We start from the raw sequence: 22451 nt of genomic DNA, 5'->3' as shown, positions 1-22451 counted from the left end.
TTCACAATCCATGGCATGTCGTAGTTTATTAGTAGGGGATTTTTTTTCTTAATGAGATATAAAATAATACTGTACCTTACCCTTGATTATATCTTATCATCAATGAAATAGTGTGTCCTGTCTGTCAACCTCTTGAAGGTACTGTGTCCCTAAAGAAATGGTTAAAGTCAATATGTAGCATTATTAGGTGGAATTTTAACTTTGTTTCTGAAATGAAATGTGAACACCTTTTTAAATTTTAGGATCAATCAGTTCTAATTTCATTTTTAGGGAAAGAAATTAACATGTCTTCATTGCTGTAAAATACATTTTCTTTGGTCATTTGAATGTGCCATAAATGAGTTTTCCTGTCTAGAAATACAACCTTTGGATTTTGTCTGTTATGTGCTGTTAGTACTTAAGGAACTCTGAAGAGGACTTAATGGTATTTTTGAGACCTAGAAGTCTCTGGAGATATGATGTTAAAAGGTATATCTGTGCCCCAACAATCACCCCCCTCCAACAACCACTACCACCCCCCAAGGGAGCATGGCATAATAAGTTTGGGAAATGTAGAGTTAAACTAGATTTAACCAGTGTCTTTACTGAATAACTTAGAACTTTTAAAATGTAGCATATGATGAGTCTGCAAAATGCATAAACCCTCCACCGTTTGAGACTTGATATCAGAACTCTTTTTTCATGAACTACCTATTGAAGTCTCAAAGAACACAAGGTGCTTTGCAGAACACAGTTTTGGGTAGTCTTATATTGCCTGGAAATGAGCTGTTAATGTTTGAGTCTAGGAAAGCCTTTTCTTGAAACTGAGTTTTTGTTTTATTTTGAATTGAAATCTTTCAAAATTGTACAAAAATAGTCCATCTTATAGTGAACAAAGATTTAAATATAATTTAAATAAAAGTTTAAAAATATACTTTTTAAGTTCAATGTTCTGAAGCTTAATGATTGTATTCTACCATAACCGTAATCAAGCTAATTGCCTCTACTAAGTGGCCCCTATATTGACTTGTTCTATAACTGAAGTTGAATATTCATAGTTTTAAAAATTATCTTATTACATATATGCCACTTCATGCTACTGTTAATCCGCCTATCTCTCCCATTCTCCTTTTAACTAATTGCTTCTAACTTGCAGTTACTACAGAACAGATAGGTAGGTTAATAATATTTTGATGCAGTCATTTTGAATTCAGGAATACTTCATTTTTTAAAAAAAGTTATAGCTTGTTGAATAATGTAAAACAACGTCCTTACACTTTTTTTTGTTTCTGCCCATCATGTACAAATACCTCTAGAGTCAGGGGTATTTGCTGGGCATATTACCTAATAATGGTGATTTTATGTTTTGATATGCTGTAACAGAATGAATGGCTCCGTTACTAGCATTACCTGCTCTGCATATTTACCTTCTCTTGAAGATGTCACCTAGAAAGTAGAATGTGAATGAACTAAAGAACAGGTAGCTGCTATCCTGCTGTCCCACCTGGAGTCAGGTTTCCACATTGTGAGTCCTTTTGTGGTATTCTTATGAAATAGTGCTAGTTTTCTTAATATTAGATACCCTATATGTACGTGTCAATCTAAAAGCTCTTTTCAATTTCTTGCTATTCTTCTCCCCTATTAGTATAAGTAAAATTATAACTATAGCATAAGTTAAATCGGATTTCCCCATCCTAACTGATATACCCATAGTCTTTTGCATACCTTAAGAAAGTAGTTCCATTTTGTCCACCATAAGATTGATTTTTATAATCTTACCTATGATGATCTCTTCATACCTGACCTAGTCAATCTAGATTTCTGTGAACTTGGCTCTAATTCTTTAGCCCACAAAGCTTGTTATGAAAAACTTGGTTCAGTCATTTGATATGGTTTAGAAGCAGATGTTAAATGATAGCCTAAGCAAAAGACCATTTTGACATTAGTAGATTGAAGTGCACCTCAAGTGCAGTGGTTCAGAGAAACTCTTCACTTCAGAAATCCTGTAAAACTTGTAGTAAAAAACTCAATTACTTAGACTGTTAATTTAATTTTTTACATTTAACAGACATCTATCTGAAAACAATATAAGATAATAATAAAGATTTACTTTAAAAAAATTTCCAGATCAGCACTGTTGAGTACAGTAGCCGCATATGCCTATTGAGCACCTAAAATATGGCTAGTGTGACTGAGGAACTGAATTTTTTTTCCTTGTTGTTTTTTTTTTTTTTTTTTTTTGTCGAGACAGAGTCCCACCCTGTGCCCTGAGCAGAGTGCAGTGGCATCGGAGCTCATTGCAACCTCAGACTCCGGCTGTGGGCATCCTGCTGCCTCAGCCTCCAAAGTCACTGGGATTACAGGCGCTTGCTGCGGCACCCTGCTGGGTTTTTCCATTTTTTCAATGAGTCGGGGTCTCACTTTCGCTCAAGTGAGTCTCCAACTCCTGAGCTTGAGCAATCCTCCCTCCTCAGCCTCCCACAGTGCTGGGATTACAGGCATGAGCCACCACACCCGGTGGAACTGAATTTTTATTTAATTTTAACTAATTTAAATTTAATTGTCACGAATGGCTGTTTGCTATCATATTGAGCAGTATAGTTGTAAATTATAGGACCAGTACAAATTGAACCCTTTTTCTACATTAGTGTTTTTTCAATTCTACCTTCTGTTATTTGTATTTTGAAATTAATAGGCTAAATCTTTTCTAAGAAAATATATTTAATATGATTTTTCAAATTATGTTTAATCAGGTTTGTTTTCTCCCTTTTCAACCCTGAAGATATTGGTAAACCCTACTAGGTGATACGTAACCCCTTAAATCACTATTCTACCCTTTCTACAACTTTACTAGTTTTAGTGACATTTCTCCTTCAAGTGATAGATAACACTGAAGCATTGTGAAAATTTAAATATCAAAATATGTAATTATAAGTTTTCTCTTGTGGGCTGCATTGCAGACAGATATATAAACAATAAGAATAATGTCTCAGGGTATAAAATACATAACTATCTTTTATATTATTAGATGAATGAATTACATGATTTTTTAAAATATTGGTTTATATTCAGTATACCATGCTAATTAAAACTGGAAAAATGGATTGATAAATCTTGGAACATGAAAGTGTTTTAAAAAAATTTAGCATAGAATTTTAGATCTGAGGCCAATTTAGCCTTTATTCTGTTTATAAAGAATATTTATATATATATTATATATATTATATATATTATATATATAAGGCAGTGTTTTCAACCTGTTTTATCTTATAGCACCCTTGAACCTATAGGTAGAGTAGGTTAAATAGACTTTTGTGGACTGACATTTATAACATATAGGAAAATTCTTTGAGATTTTTAAACATCTGTCTTACAAATGAAACAAAATGTTTTATGTTTGAAATAAAAATTAGAGCAGGCATCCTCAAACTATGGCCCACAGGCCACATGCAGCCCGCCTAGGACATTTATCCGGCCCTCTGGGTGTTTTTGCTGCCACTGCCTGTCCTGCTTAGCAGCCGACTCGTCCCGGGGCCCGCAGTCCGCCCTCCAACAGTCTGAGGGATGAACTGGCTCCCTGTTTAAAAAGTTTGAGGACCCCTGAATTAGAGTATTTGGAAGAAGAGGGCTGCCTAAACATTACTGAACAGCTTCCTTTACAGAAGCCCCTAGGTTGAGTGTGCTCTGTTCTTTGCAGCTTATTAATCATTACCTCCTAATGTTTTTGCATCCTCTTTTCAAAAAAAAAAAAAAATCTATTTGAAACTCCCTCAAAATCCCAGAAAAGAGGACCTGGCTTAAGCAAAAAAAGTTAATTATTTTGCCATAGTATAAGAAAAGGAAATTTAAAAGAAAAGTTACATAGTCGTTAGGTTTTATTCTATAGACTTCTAAACTGTTAGGTTAAAATAGCTCTAATTCTTTTTAAAAATTGAGTTATTTACATTAAACTTAAAATTCACCCTTGTAAAGCATACAATTCATTTATCAATATATTCACAGAGTTGTGCAACCAGAACCGCTATCTAATTCTAGAACATTTTCATTACCCAAAAAGAAATTTGATACTCACTAGCAGGCATTCCCTATTTTCCCCTTCTCCTGGCCCCTAGCAACCACTAATCTATTTTCTGTCTCTAGATTTTTGTGTTCTGGACATATAATGGAATTCTGCTGTATGTGACCTTTTTGTCTGGCTTTTTTCCCTTAATATTTTCATGATTTATTCATGCTATATAGCACGTATCAATACTTCATTCTTTTTTATGGCTGAATAATATTCCTCTGTGTGGATATACCAATGTTTATTCATTTATCAGTTGACTTTTGAGTTGTTTCTACTTTTTGACTATTATGAATAATGCTGCTATGAACACTTATATTAAGTCTTTATATGAACATATATTTTCAGTTCTCTTAGATATATGTATACCTTGGAGTGAAATTGCTGGTCATGGTAAGTTTACACTTAATGTTTTGAGGAACTGCCAAACTGTTTTCCAGCTGGCCTGCACCATTTTACATTCCCACCAGCAGCATATTGACAGTTCCAGTTTCTCTACATATTTGCCAGCACGAAGTGTATTTTTTACTATAGCCATCCTAGTGGGTGTGGAATGGTATCTCATTGTGCTTTTAATTTGTATTTCCCTGACAGCTGGTGATCTTAAAGATCTTTTCATGTGCTTATTGTCTATTTGGGCAGGTAATTTTTGTGCTTATTTTGGCACTTAAATGGAGTTTTGCTCTCCATAGTAGTTGATATAAAAGTTTCTTGTTTAGTTTATATTATGTATGTACTTTTCAAAAAACTTAGTATGTGCTTCTAAAGATTTTCTTTATTTTTAGATGTGATAAATGCAGAGCTTTTTCTATCACAATGGTTTCCCCAACTGGGTTAATAAAGTCCTAGGTTCTATGAAAGTGCCTTCAATACCTCATCACCCCTTCTCTTAGCCAGAGCAGAATTCCTAGAGGAACACAACAAGAAGTTTAAATATTAGTTATAGAAAGTTACAGAAAGAAAGCAAGAACTAAAGCAGTGACATTTTTTCTTAGCGTCTCTTCAGTCTTGTTATATTCTTCTGTTGTTTTTCATTTAAAGGGAAAACACAAGACTTAATTGAAGGTTATTCAAAACAGTATAGAATCTCTGAAATTAAGTATGTCAACAGATAAATGGAATTCTTTTCAAGACTTCATTTCAAATAAAATGGAATATACAGGTGTTCCATTTGAAGAAGTAAAAACAAAACCCTATTTGTCTCCTTCTTCATGTTCCTCCTTGCTATTTGTATAATTAAAGAGGAATAATGATCACAATGGATATTGATGTTAGTAAGGGGGGCTACTTAGGGGAAGTTAAAAATAAAATTTCCCTTAGATTAATAGAAGAGTTCATAAATGAGTGTTTTTGGTTTTTTTTTTTAAGTCTTGCTCTGTCTCCCTGGTAGAGTGCAGTGACATCAAAGCTCACAGCAACCTCAAACTCCTGGGCTCAAGTGATCACCTTGCCTCAGCCTCCTGAGTAGCTGGGACTGCAGGAGCACATCATGATGCCCAATTAACTTTTCTGTTTTTAGTAGAGACAGAGTCTCACCCTTGCTCAGGCTGGTCTCAAACTCCTGAGTTTGAGCAGTCCTCCCGCCTTGGCCTCCCAGGTGCTAGGATTATAGGTGTGAGCCGCCAGGCCTGGCTGTAAATCAATTTTAAAGCAGTCTTTTTCTTCTGTCTCACTAAGTATGTATTAGTATAGTACTAGGTGAAATTAATTAAATGGAATTCTTTCCTTTTGAAATAATACAGTCTAAGAGTACTGGGGTGGACAGGCATGAAGCAAGCTAAAGTATTAAGGAATAATATAAACAAGTATAATTGGAATTTCAGGGGTAAGTTATGATCTATAATGTTATAACAGCTTTCCATAGTGTATTTGGAACCCTAACATGGAAAGCTATATGGTATTTTCAACATATAAACAAATTGCTTAGAGGATGCTTCTGGTTATACCAAGATGGAAGAACCCTATTCCTCCTAGGTTCTCCCTTCCAACTACAACACGTTAGACGTACAACAAACAAGCACGGGAACACTCTAAAGGTGGAAAAAGAAGACAGACTGCCTGCAGACCTTGAGATTCAAGGAATAATACAAGCAGTGGGTTCCCTGGGTTTTCCTATTGTGTCCCATATGTCCTGAACAGAGTGCTATAAAAGCCTCCAAACTGAAAGCACCAACAGGTACAGACAAAAGCTGTTTTCTTTAACCAAATAATTGGTGAATGGGCAGCCAAACAACCCTAAACCTTTTGACAATATCCACCCTACTCTGGCCAAACATCAACAAAAAAACCCCACCCTATCCCAAAGAAGCCAGTAGGAATAAGGCTTTGTCTGCTTCCCAACCCAGTGGTGGTGTTGGCTGAGGAGATCTGGGACCTAAGTGTCTATCCTCTGTGTAGCAAAAGCAGGTAGCACTTTGGTTCCCCCTACTGGGTGATTTTGGCAGACCAGGCAAGGAGCTGTTCTTCCCTCAACCCCACTCTATGCAGAAGGACATTGTACTCTGACCAGGGTGGTGTCAGTGAGGTCCAGCAGCAAATTGAGTCTTCATTCCAACCCAGAAGCAGTGAGACTCAACAAGGTGATGAGGGGCAGAGCTTATCAACAAGCCTCTATACTTGACATCAACAAGGCAGAACAAGATGGTTGGAGGTGGGCTCCTCAACACTGTTTGCTTCTACTAATGTCAGTACGGCTCCATTGGAGAACTGAGCCATCACCCTCATCTAAAAAGTGATGGATGGCAGGGCTAGTTGGCACTCTCCTTCCCCCTTTCCCCTCCTGTGCTGTTAGCTGAGTCCTTTGGAGGAGCTGAGCTTTGGACTCTATGGTGCAGCAACAAAGAATTGTGAGTCAGCCCTCTGCTTTCCCCCTCCCTATCATCAGGGGGCCCAGCTTGAGTTTACACCCCCTACTCAGAGACAATGAGGTGATGCTGGTTGGTGCCCTACTTTCGCTGGGACTGGAGCTGAACTTCTATCGTACCCATCTGCAACAAAACAGTATGAGTCATTGCTCTACTTTTGTCTGGATGGTATTGGTGAAGCCCAGAAGGAAGCTGAACATACACACTCACCCGGCCCTTATACTACACCTCACCAAGAGGGTTACCTGCTAAAAAGAAGATTTAATAGAATCTAAAGTCTAAAAATCTCTAAAATGCCTATTAATCAAAAATCATTTATACAAAGAACCAGGAAAATCACAACATAAATGAGAAAAGACAACACACTAATGCTGTGATAATTCAGATTGAAATTATCTGAGTAAGATTTTAAAGTAGCCATTTTAAAAATGCTTCAGTGAGCAATCACAAATGCACTTGAAACAAATGAAAAATTAATCTCAAAAAAGCAAGATATAAAGAAAAAACAATTTGAAAGATTAACCGAAATAACTACTTAGGCTCAAGAAGAATGGAGATGACAGGAGAGAATCAGTAATATTAAACATAAGGAAGATTCATAGAAGGACAGGAAAAAAATGAACAGGGCCTGAGGAACATTAACAAAAGAGTTAACATGTATGTTATCAGTCCCAGAAAAAGGAGAAAGTAGACCTGAAGAAGTAAGTAATGGATGAAATTTCCCCACATTTTGCAAAAGACATATCCTACAGATGCAAGAAGATGACTTAATTCCAAATAAGATAAACCCAAAGTAATCTACTCCCAAACAAAATAAAAGTTTTGGAAGTGGGGAGTTATTGTTTAATAAGCATAGAGTTTTAATTTTGCAAGATGAACAGTTTTGAAGGTTGGTTGCAAAAAAAAGTGAATATACTTAACACTACTTAACTATATGTTTAAAATAGTTCAGTGAATTTTGTTGTGGATATTTTATGACAATTAAAAATTGTTAAAAATTAAAATTTTGAAAATTAAAGTCAAAGAATCTTTAAAGCTGCTGGAGAGAAATGAACTATTACCTATATGGAACAATTCATATGGCAGCAGTTTTCCTGTCAAAATCCATGGAAGCCAGGATATGGCATACCATTTTTCAAGTGCCTAAGGAACTGTCAACCTAGAACTCCCTGCCCAGTGAACTATCCTTCAAGAATGAAGATGGAATTAAAGTAGTCTCAGATGCAGGAAGACTAAGAATTCATTAGTGGCAAACCCTGAAAAACTGGCTAGTGGTAGTTTTTTCAGCAGAAAGGAAATGATAAAAGAAGGAAACTTGAAACATCAGAAATAAATTCTTTTTTCTAAATTAACATTCATAATAAAAACCCAGCAAGCTAAAACTAGGGAGGAACTTTCTCAATAAAGAACATTTACAGGGGCAGCACCTGGGGCTCAGAGGAGTAAGGCATTGGCCCCATATGCTGAAGGTGGTGAGTTCAAATCCAGCCCCTGGACAAAAACTGCAAAAAAAAAAAAAAGTTTACAGAATACCCACAGCTAACATCCATACTGAATGGTGAAAAATGGTGCTTTCCTCTTAAGATCAGGAGCAAGGCAAAGATGTCTACTCTCACCACTGTTCTTCAACATAATGCCTGTAATAGGCAAGAAAAGGAAAGGAATACAAGTATAACAGGAAGAAATAAAACTGTCTTTCTTTACAAGTGACGTGATCTCCAATGAAAGGCTCACAGAATACACAAATTACGGGAACTGAGTTCAGCAAGGTTGTAAGATATAAGATCAACATGCAAGAATAAATTGTATGTACATTAGCAATGAATTTTTAAAAACTGAAACAGTATCATTTATAATTGCTCAAAAGTACTTTGGTATAAATCCAACAAAACATATATAGGACTTGTATGCTGAAAATTTAAAAAATGGAAGAAATCAAGATTTAAGTAAATGGAGAAGTGTGTCAAATTCATGGATTAAAAGGCTCAACATAATATAGATTTTAGTTCTCAAATTCATCTATAGGTTTAACACAAGCTTATCCTAAAAGTTATATGGAAAGCCAAAGGAACTAAAATATCTAAAACAAAATAAAAATAAATATGAGGAGTCATTCACTTGATTTTAAGACATTATATAACTTCAATTATCAAAATACTGTAGTATTGTTGAAGGGATAAACACAGAGATCAGTGGAACAAAATAGAGAACCCAGGAATGGATCCACACAAGTACAGCTAACTGATTTTTGTCAAAGTTACAAAAGCAATTTGATAGAGGAAGGATAGATAGCTTTTCAGCAATGGTGCATGGAACAATTGCATATCTGTGGGTAAAACTCCCTTAACCCAAACCTCACACTTTATACAAAAATTAATTTTAAATGGATCATGGATTTAAATGTAAAATGTACAACTAGAAAACTTTTAGGATTTAGACATAGGAGAAAATCTTTGGAATTGAGAACTTAAGAATAGTTCTTAGAACTAACACCAAAAGCATATTCGATAAAAGAAAAAAAATAGGACTTCATCAAAATTCGGAATTATTTTCTCTTTGAAAAAGAATGTAAAGGGGATCAAAAGACAAGCTGCAACTTGAGTAAGAATATTTGAAAACTTGTGTCTAAGACAGGACTTGTATCTACAATATATAATGAACTCTCAAAATTCAATGGTGATAAAGACAATCCAATTAGGAAATGTACAAAAATGAGCCTGGTACAGTGGCTAATTCCTGTAATCCCAGCACTCTGGGAGGCCAAAGAGGGTGGATTGCTTGAGCTCAGGAGTTCGAAACCAGCCTGAGCAAAAGTGAGACCCCCATTTCTAAAAATAGGCAGGCACCTGTAGTCCCAGCTACTCAAGAGGCTGAGGCAAGAGGGTCACTTGAGCCCAAAGAATCTGAGGTTGCTGTAAGCTATGATGCCATGGCACTCTACCCAGAGCAACAAAGTGAGACTCTCTCAAAAAAAGAAAAAAAAATGTACAAAAATGAACAGACACTTCACCATAGATAACATATGGATATGAAAAGATCATCAACATTGTTATAAGAGAAGTGAAAATTTAAACCCTGCTACTCAGGGTTTATCACTACACACCTATTACAACAGCCGGCATTATAGAAATGGGGAAGAGATTAGTGGTTGTCAGGGTTTAGGAAGAGGGGAGGGAGTCAGAGAGATGTAGTCATAAAGGGGCAACGTGAAGGATCCTGGTGATGATAAACTAGTATCTTTACTGTGATGGTGGATGTAGGGGCCCATGATAAAATGGCATAGAACACACACACATATGAATGCCTGTAAAACCAGTGAAATCTGAGTAAGATCTGTACATTGTACTGATATCAATTTTCCTGGCTTTGATAGGAAGTTATGAAAGATGTTACTATTGGGTTAAGGGTGAATGGGACTTATCTGTACTATTATTGTGACTTCCTATGACTATTATTTCTTTTAAAAAAAGGTAAATAAATTAAAAATTATATAAAATTATATCTATTGATTAAAAATGTGTTACTAATTATTGTTACAAATAGAAAGGTATGTCTTTTTTTGAGACAGTCTCACTTTGTTGCCCGTGGTAGAGTGCTGTGGCATCATAGCTCACAGCATCCTCAGACTCTTGGGCTCAAGCGATTCTCTTGCCTCAGCCTTCCCAGTAGCTGGGACTACAGGCACCTGCCACAGTGTCTGGCCATTTTTAGAGACGGAACCTCACTCTTGCTCAGGCTGGTCTCCAACTCATCAGCTCAGGCAATCCACCCGCCTCAGCCTCCCAGAGTGCTAGAATTACAGGAGTGAGCTACTGCTCGGGCCAACAGGTGTGTCCTTGATGTTAAAAAAAATCATCTCAAACCAGTAGGCATCAGGCTTGATGGGGACATATTATAGATATTGTCATTAAAACCACGACTGGTATTTTCACTTCTATTTTAAATTCTAGAAGGGCTTGCTAATGCAATTAGGCAAGAAAATCAAAGTGTATTCAAAGGAAGGATAAAAGATTACTATTCATATGATATAATCGTCTATTAGATAAGCTAAGGAAATACACTAAAGAGGTTTTTAGAACTATGATAGTCTAGTAAAGTGGCATTACACAAAGTATATTCAGAAATCAATACATAGCTTTCTTGTTTATTAGCCATAACCAATTAGAAATTATAATGGAACAAATCTCACTCAAAATAGCAGTAAAGATGTTGAATGTCTGGAAATAAACATAACAAGCAAGAAAATTACTAAATTGCATTAAAGAATAATTTGAAAAACCATGAGAAAAAAACTTTGCTTCTTTAATATAATTTAAATTACTTTCTGTAGGATTTGAGACTTTTTTCTTACTATTTTTTAACAGTGGGGGGTAAATTTTCCTTTTGTCTCAAATAAATGTTCTCAGATTTTTAGGTTTTAAAAATTTCTTTAGGTTTCTCTATTTTACAACTTATGTGAACAGTTAAAACTATTTTAGTAAAATGTTCATATTAATAGTATTTATGCTTAATAAATATATAGCTACAATTAATCATGAAGCTCTAATTAGAAAGTACATTTCTGGTTATCTTTTCAGAATTAAGTCTTGGTGGCTTTACTGCTAGGTTATATTTATGCCTAGGGTGATTTTTAAATATATGTATATGTTAATTAGAGTGGGTAGTTTAGATTGTTACTTCCTAAATAAATTCACCTTTAAAATGTGTCTACAACACTCTGTGTTAAGATATAATTGATACTATACCAACAGGAATTCTGTTAAACAGGTTCTGATTTATTGTGTATTTGAGCAAGTCTCGCTGTCTTTGTTTCACTTATTATTAATGCTATCCTCTTTTTGTACATAAGGATGTTTTTAAGACTGTAAGGTTATTTTAAGTGATTGTTAATTAACAGTTATCACTAATGTATATTAGGTTCAGTTCAGTAGACATTTAAACATCACTTTTTTTTTTTACAGATGAAGAAACAGGTTCAGGTGATTTTTGCCATAGTCACAGCAAATAAAGGCTTGGACTTTGAAGCCCAACATAAAGGTGTATATCTGGTTTGAATAGGAGGGCTTCATTAAGTCTCTGGAAACCAGAATAAATCATTTGACTTGTTCCTGAGACTCCTGACTTAGCCAACCCAGGTAATATATTAAAGGGTTATCTAGAATTCAGATATTTAGCCCTAAAAGTAGAAGTGGACCCATAAGGGCTGAGGTTGCCTCAACATCCCCTCAAATATTTTTTATTTCCTTTGGCAAAAGGAGCAGGACACTTAGGGAACTGACACTTAGGGAACACCCATGGACATACTCAGTTGTACCACAACCTCTTGTATAACTAGTATCTGACTCTACGGATTAGAAACCTGAGATTCATGTTAGGTCACTTGCCCAAAGTCACACCTATAATAAAGGGCAAGGCCAGGTTTTGAAACTTGATATTTCAGGCTCCAAAGCTCATGATCTTTTCACTACACTGTAATTTTCCAGACTTGTCTAATCATAGGAGTCCTCTAAGGTAGCTGTTTAAAAAATAAAACACTGAACCATGGAGTTTCTGGAAATTTTGATTCAGTTACAGTACGGGATAGGGCCAGGCAATATATCTTTAACAGGAATCTTAGGTGATCCTAATCATCAGGCAGGTTTGGGAAATAGCACAAACTCTTATCATATACTAAGAGGTAAGATTTGAAGGTATTGGGGTGGCAGGAATAGGATTAGGGGTAGACATAGAAGTTTTTATTTAAAAGGTAATACTTGCCAGGAGTTTAAGACCAGTCTGGACAACATAGCAAGACCCCATCTCTACAAAATAATAAAATAATTAGCCATATGGTGGCACATACCTTTAGTCTCAGCCTCTTGGGAGCTCAAAGTGAGAGGATCACTTGAGCACAGGAATTGGGAGGCTGTAGTGATCTTTGATCATGCCACTGCACTGTAGCCTAGGCAATGGAGCAAGCTCTATGTCTTTAAAAAAAAAGGGGGGGGGTAACACTTGACTAGTTCTCTCTAGTAATAAACTGTTCTAAAAGTAGCCATTTGTTAAATATACTATTTAAATATACCACAACCTCTTGTATAACTAGTATATAGTAAGATTGGCTTGCAGAAATTATAAAATTGCTATAAGTTTCTCAATCTGGCCCCAAAACAATATTTTGTCCTCTTTTTGTTGTTAGTTTTCTTTTAGGTGACAACATTTGTACATTCAGTTCTTTGACATTGTCTTTGTTTACACTGGGAAACTAATGTACCACTGATAGGTATAGATAAAACTGTTTTGAATGAGAAGAGAGAAGAAATTATACTTATAACACAAAAACAGCTTTAAATATAGAATCGGTAATTTCCTCAGGTGTAAAACCCTACAAAATGTTAAGTAACTTTGGAGACCTTGCCTCCTTCATGTTTACATGATTGGAGCTGGAAAATGTCTTCCTTAGCAAAATGTCTCAAGAATGGAAGAAAAAGTATCCAATGTACTCAACACTATTATGAAACTAATTGTTAGCTATCTTAGGAAAGCTACAATCCAAATGGAGCCCTAGATTACGGGGAAAGGGGAGGGAAGGGGGAGGATGGGTGAAGAGAATGATATTGTGGGGATCACGCCTATAATTTATCCTATTTGGGTACAGGTGAATTTGTCTAAAGGTTGAATATAAATGTCTTAACACAATTATGAGAAAGACATGATGGCTATATTAGCCACTTGGATGAGTTTTCCAAACTGCATATAGAAGTAACACACTGCATCCTATGAGAGAATTAATGTACACAATTATTATCTAATAAAAAACAAATAAAAAAAATTTTAAGTAACTTTAATCTGAAATCCTTAAAGTTTTATAAAGGATTATAAAATTTTCCAGCTGGGAGAGCTCATAGATAGCCATCTGTTTATGGATGAAGAAACCACAACTCAGAAAAGCTTAAGGGCTTGCCCATAGTGGTAGACTTTCAAATCCATGCTGGCTAAAGTTCCACAGAATTCCTAGAGATTGCTTTTAGAAATAAATTCATTGTTTTCAGAAATAAGTTTAGTGACAAATCACGTTTAGCTTATATTCTCTACTTTGTTTATCTAATTTTATGTTTTCCCTTTTTTTCATTGCCCTATTGAGAATAAAGGAATACCTTTTAGTAGATTACATAATTTGAAATATATCTGATTTATGAATTGTTAGAAAAATAAATATTCTTAGAATAGTATATTTAGCAAACGGCTACTTTTAGAACATGTGCTCTAGTTTTCTCCACTTCTATTACAAAACTTTATTTTATGAATAGAGAAAAATGAGCATAGCTACATTCCTGTACATGAATTCTAACAGTAATATAATAGGGTTTCTGTGTAAGTAGTAGGAGCTTTGGATTCGGACTTGGATTCAGTGATCTTATTTGGAAACTTAATAACTCTGTGATTTTGGACAAGTTATTAACTTGCTGCTTAACTTTTTCTCTACATAATAACATAACCTTTATGATTTTTAATGATTAATTGGAACTAAATAAGAGAATGTGTAAAACATAGCACTGTAGCTTGAACAAAATAGGCAATGAATAAATGATAGCTATTATTTCCTCAACCCAGTATTTAGAAGAATATTAATTTCTGAGTGCTTTAGTTTATTTCCTTATTCAATTTTTTTTTTTATAATCAGAAAACATCTGTATGATTCCTCCTTTAATTTTTTTTAAATTTACCTTATGGCCCAGAATATGGTTTTTATAACTTTTCATAGATACTTGAGCCTGTATTCTTTTCACATTGTAAAATTCAGTACTACCTATTCTAATATAAATTATTTCAAGTGCTTTGTCCTCATTTTGTTCATTATGCTAGTTGATATTAGTGTGCTAAAATTTTCATGTCCATTATGTTTCCATTTGTTACAGTCTCCATTTGCTTTTGTGTTTTGTAGTTACTTTAGTCTGTGATTAAATTAAATAAATATTATTATGCATTTACTATTTTTAATAATATTTTTATTTTAAAAACATGCTAATTATAGAAAATCTGAAAAATAGAAAAACATACACAGCAGGAAATAAGCATCTGCACTCTTACTATGAAATATTATTATTAAAAGGTTTTTATTTCTTTCTTTCTTTATTTTTTGAGACAGAGTCTTACTTTGTTGCCCTGGCATCACAGATCACAGCTCACAGCAAACGCAAACACTTGGGCTCAAATGATTCTCTTGTCACAGCCTCCCAAGTAGCTGGGACTACAGGTGCCCACCACAATACCCCGCTATTTTTAGAGACGAGTTCTTGCTCTTGCTCAGGGTGGTCTGGAACTCCTGAGCTCAGGCAATCTACCCACCTCGGCCTCTGAGAGTTAGGGTTACAGATGTGAGCCACTGTACCTGGCCGTATTAAAAGATTTTTATATGGCTCGGCGCCTATAGCTCAACTGGCTAAGGCGCCAGCCACGTACACCTAAGGTGGCGGGTTCGAATCCCCAGCCCGGACCCGCCAAACAACAATGACGGCTGCAACTAAAAAAATAGCCGGGCGTTGTGGCGGGCGCCTGTGGTCCCAGCTACTTGGGAGGCGGAGGCAGGAGACTCGCTTGAGCCCAGGAGTTGGAGGTTGCTGTGAGCTGTAATGCCATGGCACTCTGCCCAGGGGGACAGCTTGAGGCTCTGTCTCAAAAAAAAAAAAAAAAAAAAGATTTTTATATGATTAAGAGTAAGGGCTTTAGAAATAGATTTGAGTTTGAATGTCAGTCCTACTTCTTAGCCTTAGCAATATATTAGACTTTTTCATGTATTCAAGTATGTAGTGAGAACCTACTGTGTGCCAGGCGTTTTGCTAGGGGCTGGGGATACAGTGCTTAAGAAGATTGACATACCCATATTAGCTTAATTTTCTCATTTGCTAACTGGTGATAATGCCTCACAAAGATGCTTAGAAGTATCAAAGATGATTAATAGTGCTTAAGCATTTGCCTGGTGTGCAGTAAGAGGTCAATAATGATAGTGATTATTATTACTGTGCATATTCAATAATAACTGTATGTATCTTTGTCCAAGTAAAATGACCTTTTTAATCAGCTTACAGTTTTTGCCTTACATTTTATTTTGTGGGTTACAAAGCCACCTGCTTTCTTTATACTTTTCTATACTTATCTGTTTGGTTTGGGTTTCTCTTTAAAGCAATAAATAGTTGTTCATTTACTTTTTCAAAAATATAATTCCATTCTTAATGTTTTTATAATCAAACATTTCAAACACATGCCAGAGTGAAGAGAGTGTAAATGAACCACCTATTCCCATAACCCAGTATCAAGGATTATCAACTCATAACCAGTTGGTTGCATTTCTGCTTCCTCTTCCCACTCCCCTATCCGCACACACACATTTACTCTTCCCCTCCCCAGATCCAGTGAATTATTTTGAAGCTAATGGTAGCTATGTCAATTCAGACATAAATATTTGCATATGTGTTTCTTAAAAGATAGATTTTTTAAAACACGAAACTACCATACCCTTTTCACTCATAAAAACTTTACTCATTCTGTAATAGCATCTAAAATCCAGTAAGTCACTTCATTTTAAAGAAACAGTTTAAATTTTACATTTTCTACATTATTGCTTTTGGGATGATTTATCTTATCTTACATTTTTATTCTTGTGGGTTTTTATTGTTCTCTAATATGGATTTTTTGTTTAAGGAGGTTGTGAAATATTAAAAAAAGAATTACAAAGCTGGAAAAACCTGGGTTTGAATTCTGCTTCTGCCATTCACTAAGTAGCTTTGCTGAGCTATGGTTTCCTTCACTGTAAAATAGGAGTAATTATGCCCCTCTTGTTCTTAAGGTTTAATTTCAATAGCCTTTGCCAGTTACTATCTTCTTCACTGATTTGGACTGTAATAAACTATTCTTTGTTATTGTATGGTTTTTCAAAGCATTCCAAAATTTGTATTAATTAATTACTAAAAGTGGTTTTTAAATACCCTTTTAGGAAAGAGAGAGTTTAGAATCTTTGCTTCTCCGATTACCTCTTTTATTTTGAGTTCACATTAATTTAGCCTGGGGTAACAAATCTTACCTTTAACTTCCTAAATTATTTTTTTCTTTTATATTGTTTATATACTTATATCATTTATTCTTCATTGTTAACTCTTTTTCCTTTAGTGGGATTAATTTACTCAGTTATTTCTCGATATTAAGTTGATGTCAATGTACTTCATCAGTTCTTTCCTATCTCAGTATTCTTGATCTCTGTTTTAAATTCTCTTTTGATGGGCCAGTATGTATCTTGGAACAATTTATTTTAAAAAGATACTACCAGGATGGTGGAAATTTTATAAACTTTGCAGATCTCAGTGTATACATGACAAACAAGAATGAGATGTAAAATTCTTAGATCATAACTTTTACCTTTCAACTCTCTGTAAGTCATTATTTCATTGTCTTCTGGCATTTTATTATTACAGAGGAGAAATCTGAGGTCAATCTGGTTTTAGTTCCTTTGAAATAACCTATTTTTTTCTGCTTGTATGCTTATAGGATTATATCTTTATCCTTCAAATTTAAAAACATTTGCCAGGAAATGTCTTGGTGTTGATGATCTCTGTTGAACCTTCTCAGTCTTCAGTCTCAGGTATTTTTTTTCAGAACTGGAAATTTTTCTTATACTTTTGATTAATTAAACTGCTCTGTTTTTTTTTCTTTAGGCACATCTGTTGTTCATAGATTATGTCTGTCTTCCATAGTTTTTTAATCTTTTCTTTTTTTTTTTCATTTACTCAAGTTTGTCCTCTGTGGCATGGATTCTGTTTTCTGCAGTGTCAATTCTAATATTTGCTATTCACGATGCGGATTTAATTTTGGCTACTGTGTTTTCATTTCTTTATTCTTATCTCAACATATTCTTGTTTCATAAGCAAAATTTCCCTTAGGGGTACACTTCAAAAAACATGAGATGGATTCAGGCCTAAGACTTAGCTATTTCCTGAGGCCACAACCACAGGACCAGAAAAAAAAAAATTCTGAAAGGGTCCTCTTAAATTTAAAAATGTAGATATAACCAGAGGTCGTTCTTACTCTCATCTAGAAAATAGAACAGTATTGGGCACTAACAAGCCTTTAGTAGCCAGAAAGAAAGCACCTTAACTAGAAATAAACTGATTTTTCTAATTACATATATTGTTTTTTCTCTTTATAAAACTAATATATAACAAGTGCATATAATTTTGAAAGCACAGTACAAAGAAGAAAATCCTATGACCCAGGTAACTACTTATAAGATTTTATTAATATATATGTTTTGCCAGTTACATGCACACATGTTGGGGGGTGCAAAATTGGGGGTCATACTATATAGTTTTGTATCCTTTTTAATTTAATATATTCCAAGCATTTTTTGCATCATTAATTTTTCTTTGAGGCCCTGATTTTAATCATTGCATAGTATTCCTACTACATATTAATAGATGTATTATGATTTATTTAACCAGTCCCCTGTTGGTCATTTAGATTGTTTTCTATTTTTCAGTATAATGAGTATGATGAATATCACTGTACATAAGTCTTTATGCACATCTCTGATATTTCCTTAGGATAAATGAGGAGCTGATTCTTAATCCTGTCACATTGGTAAGGATTATATACATTCCTTATTAAGAATATAAAATGCTTGTTTCTTATTGTTTCAAATGTAATTGCATAGAAGATTCTTTGGATTCTGAACAGTTTGATGGTACCTTAACCAAAATTTGAGAGAGGTTTCTAATGCCTCATACTCAGCACCTTCATGATGGAATTCTTATTGCATAAGCTTTGGGCAGGAAAACCACTGCTGATATCAGAGAATTTGGAAGGCAGATAGGTATGCTTGTGGAAGCTCAAGGGTGGTTTAAAAAATGTGTGGTCCTTGCTTATTCCTACAACCTGGGTCTCTAATTAATACACTAGGTCTCTGAACCTTTTTTCCCCCTCCTCCCTTCCTATTATTTCAGACTGTTATTTTTTATAAGGACTCCTTTTCTCCCAATGTCCATATGTACATTTCATTTCTAGGAGAATGTCAGTAGATAGTACATCCTGCTAAGTATAAGGTAGCATTTTATCAGTCACAGATCATTTTTTAGTCCTAGTGTATTGGTGTACATGGGCTCTTGCTGAAACCCAAGAGACTTATTTTACTTTTACTTATTTTATATTGTCTTCAGAAGTATCCAACAGCAGCCTGGAAATGTGCATTGTTGTGACATGCCATCACAGCAAAACAATCTGCCTTTAGTAAAACGTTCTTACTTTTAACCTGTCAGATTTTTCCATAAATACTTGGGAATACTTTGTAACCTTGAATCAAAAATATTGAATTTTTCCTCTTCTTTAAAACTGGAAGATGATCTTAAGTGGTGATTTTTTTTTTTTACAATATTGAAAGTTGTTTTGAAAACAATTCCTGCTGAAAGTCAAGTGAACAGTTTCCTTTATCTGATTTGCTCTGATGAGACCCATATTGTAGGTTATTCAAATTTGTGACAAATTTTAGGATAACAAAGCATGATTAGCATTTCCTAACCTTTTCTAGTATTTCACATCACATTTGCATATGTACAATATGCCAAGCTCTGAAATTTTTTGGCTGGAAGGCATTATGGTGGGATGAGAGAGGATAAATACATTTGCCTCACTTTTAAACTGCTTTTTGTCCACATTCATTCTTTAGCCACATTGTATAAAAACATAGCACATACATGAATGATCTCTTCCGCTCAGCCTGGCAGGAAATTGGCTGTTAATAAGTGGTGAAAGAGGCATCTGAACACTCTCCTATGCTTTATTGTATTACATCTTTAAATGTTATGTGTAGAAATGTAAATATCACAGTCAACTGAGGCAAAAGAGGGCAAGAGTAGTAACATTTATTGAGCATCTACTGTCTCTTGGTGGATCCTTTTAATTGTAACATACCTAAGGGTAGATATTATATGCATCTTACAATTGAAGAAACTAAGGCTGAAAATGTTAAGTAACTTATCCAAGTTCAGGTAACTATACCAGTAAGTGATGGAGCTGGAGTTTAAATCTGGTACTGACTAGCTTCAGAACACACTTTTTTTCTATTCATTTCTTAAAATTAGAGAAATATATTTTCTTATTTAACAGGTACCTTTCCTTGAACTTTGAGAGCTATAGAAAGTACAATATTGAATCAGACTGATGATCCATGTAACCTAATCTCTAAGGAAACTAATGGTCATTTTTCAAAAGGGAAACTTCTTAACTGTAGAAGTAACTTTATGTTCATTTCTAATAGATGACATCTGAATCCTTGTTTTGATGAAATGATACAAAAGGTTCATTGACATAAAGGTGTTTTTTTTGGTAGAAAAAAAGCGTTGTAAAGTTTCACTGGTATATAGGATAACATTGGCTTTCATATTTTCTTGCTTTTAAAGTTAGGTTCAAAATTTTATGTCTTTGCTAAACTCAGAAAGAAAGTAGATAATTGTTCTTACAAAAAATACAGCATAAAATACCTTTTAGATTATGTTTTACTTGATTTTTTCCCTTAGATTGCTTTGTTAGTATATATTGTACTGTTTATTATCTGAGTGGGTAGTTCAGAAAAGAAAGTGTTATAAAATTTGAAGTGACATATAGCTGAAAATACTGAAGAGGCTGATTGACAGATTTGAACTCCAGTCTTTAGAAACTGTAGCAGTGGGTCAGAGCTGGTGAAAGATTAATTAAAAAATTTAAATAAGAAAAAGATAATAAAAATTTAAATAAGGACTTATTCATGGGACTAAGAGTAACAACAGGTACAGCAGGTATACGATAGAGGATGCAGGACTTGCTTGCAGTGTACATAAAGAAGACAGGGATTAATGAACAGAAAACTTCATATGAGTCAACATTTTATTGTGGGCATTCCGGAAATAATGCCTATTCTCTTTGCTCTGCCTTGGTTGTTATCAGAATTGGAATGTCAGTTGTATGCTATTCTATACGCCACCCTTTAAAATGAATTGGAGTGTGCTTGGAAAAGATCCATGATGAGTCTCATCTGTCTTAAAGGAATGTTTGAAGAAATTTAAGTTATCTAGAAAAGATAAGACTCATAGTGGTTTATACTCATGGATGTAGATTTATTTCTTGTAACTTTGAAGATAGTGGAAGTTAGTCATTTAACGGTAATCTTAAAGAGAATTTGTGGCTGAGGAAAATTACTGTATAATGAACAATTTCATGGTACTTTTTCTCTGATAGTATAGTAGGCTGCCTGGTGAGGTAGTACATTCTTGTCCTGGTCGTGTCCAAGTATAAGTGAGATCAAAGTAGAAAGGATTTTGACACATACGATGTGTAGTTGGAACAGAAGACTTTCAGGATCCCTTACTAACCCTGAACTGTTGTTATTCCAAGATCAAAAGTACTTTATGGGGTATTATTTTATCCTCCTGAAACTACCTCACCTTAGTAATAGTATTTTGCATGGGCACAGCTCTTTACAGTTTATATAGTGCTTTCATATGAGTTATTTTACTTTTGAGCCCAGTAATAACCCTTTGGGTAAATAGGGCAGGTACCCCATTTTGAACAGGTGAAATACTATATAATAGACTAAGATAAAATCTGAAGTGTCCAAAATGATAAAGCTTCAAAGTGATTGAAGACTTAGACTCTACCCTGGTCTATGAATTCCAAGTTCAGTGCTGTTTCTACTATATAGTTGGCTTTAAAAATAAATTATAAATTTTGATACTTGTTTCGCATACATTAAAAATTTCAAGGAGCAGATGGTTCTTAAATTATGTAACTGTAGCTCAAGTAAGATTAAGGGTTCTAAAAGCTAAATAATGGAGAGGCTGTATTACAGAAAGATAACTGTTTACAATTAATGAGAAAATCTAATTTGGGCTATTAGATTAATGATGGTGCCATTCACTAAAATAGCAAATATAGGAGAAGTAACACATTGGTGGGCCACAGGTGAGGTGATTGAATTTTGGACATAATAAAAATAACTAATATTGTTTACTAAATGCCAGGCACTATGCTTAGAGTTTTATATCACTTATCTCCTTTCGTCTTCACAACAATTCTCTGAAGATAAGACTTTTTAATTTTCATTTTCCCTGTAATGAAACTGAGGCTTAGATAGTTAAATAACCTGTCCAAGGCTTCATAATTAGGAGTATATGAACTGGAGTTTGAATCCCATGTCTGACTCCAATACCAGTGTTCTTAAGAACTAGTTTAAATGCTCTTGAGATGTTTGGATAAAAACAATCAGTTGAATAAATGATTGTAGCTTTTAGGAGAAAAAGGTATCTTGGAGATACTCAAGTTTCCTTACCAAAGAAGTGGACAATATTGTAGCCTCTGAATGTGGCTTAGGAAAATAAATCCCCCACCTTTCCTGCATTTTGGCACCATTTCTATGCTTTTTGTAGTGTTATCTAGGCGTTCCCTAATCTAGGGACATCCTCTGTGAGTAGGTGAAATTGAAAGTTGTCCTTTGTATAAGGTTAATAGGCCTTCTAGGATGGGGGCCATGTTTTCTTAATGTTTAT

The 22451-nt window shown here is 34.6% G+C and overlaps 1 protein-coding gene across 7 annotated transcripts in view; it reads left to right on the top strand.

Moving 5' to 3' along the window:
• RPS6KA3 (ribosomal protein S6 kinase A3) overlaps nucleotides 1–22451 on the top strand; it is a 122459-nt gene that overhangs the window by 6853 nt on the left and 93155 nt on the right. For 2 of the 7 annotated variants that reach the window (XM_023514335.1, XM_023514331.1), the window contains exons 1-2: nucleotides 17428–17521; nucleotides 18480–18516. The exons of 3 other annotated variants lie outside the window; for them this stretch is intronic. The gene's annotated coding sequence lies outside the window, so the exon portion shown is untranslated. Of the gene's footprint in view, nucleotides 1–17427; nucleotides 17522–18415; nucleotides 18517–18721; nucleotides 18749–22451 lie in introns of those variants that run through there. 2 more of the 7 variants (XM_023514330.1, XM_023514333.1) reach the window with 2 other exon arrangements.

This window comes from Otolemur garnettii, unplaced genomic scaffold (assembly GCF_000181295.1).
Source record: "Otolemur garnettii isolate 467f Iridium unplaced genomic scaffold, OtoGar3 scaffold00051, whole genome shotgun sequence".
Lineage (NCBI taxonomy): Eukaryota > Metazoa > Chordata > Mammalia > Primates > Galagidae > Otolemur > Otolemur garnettii.
The sequence above is the reverse complement of the archived record's forward strand: the minus strand, read 5'-3'. Positions and strand labels throughout refer to the sequence as shown.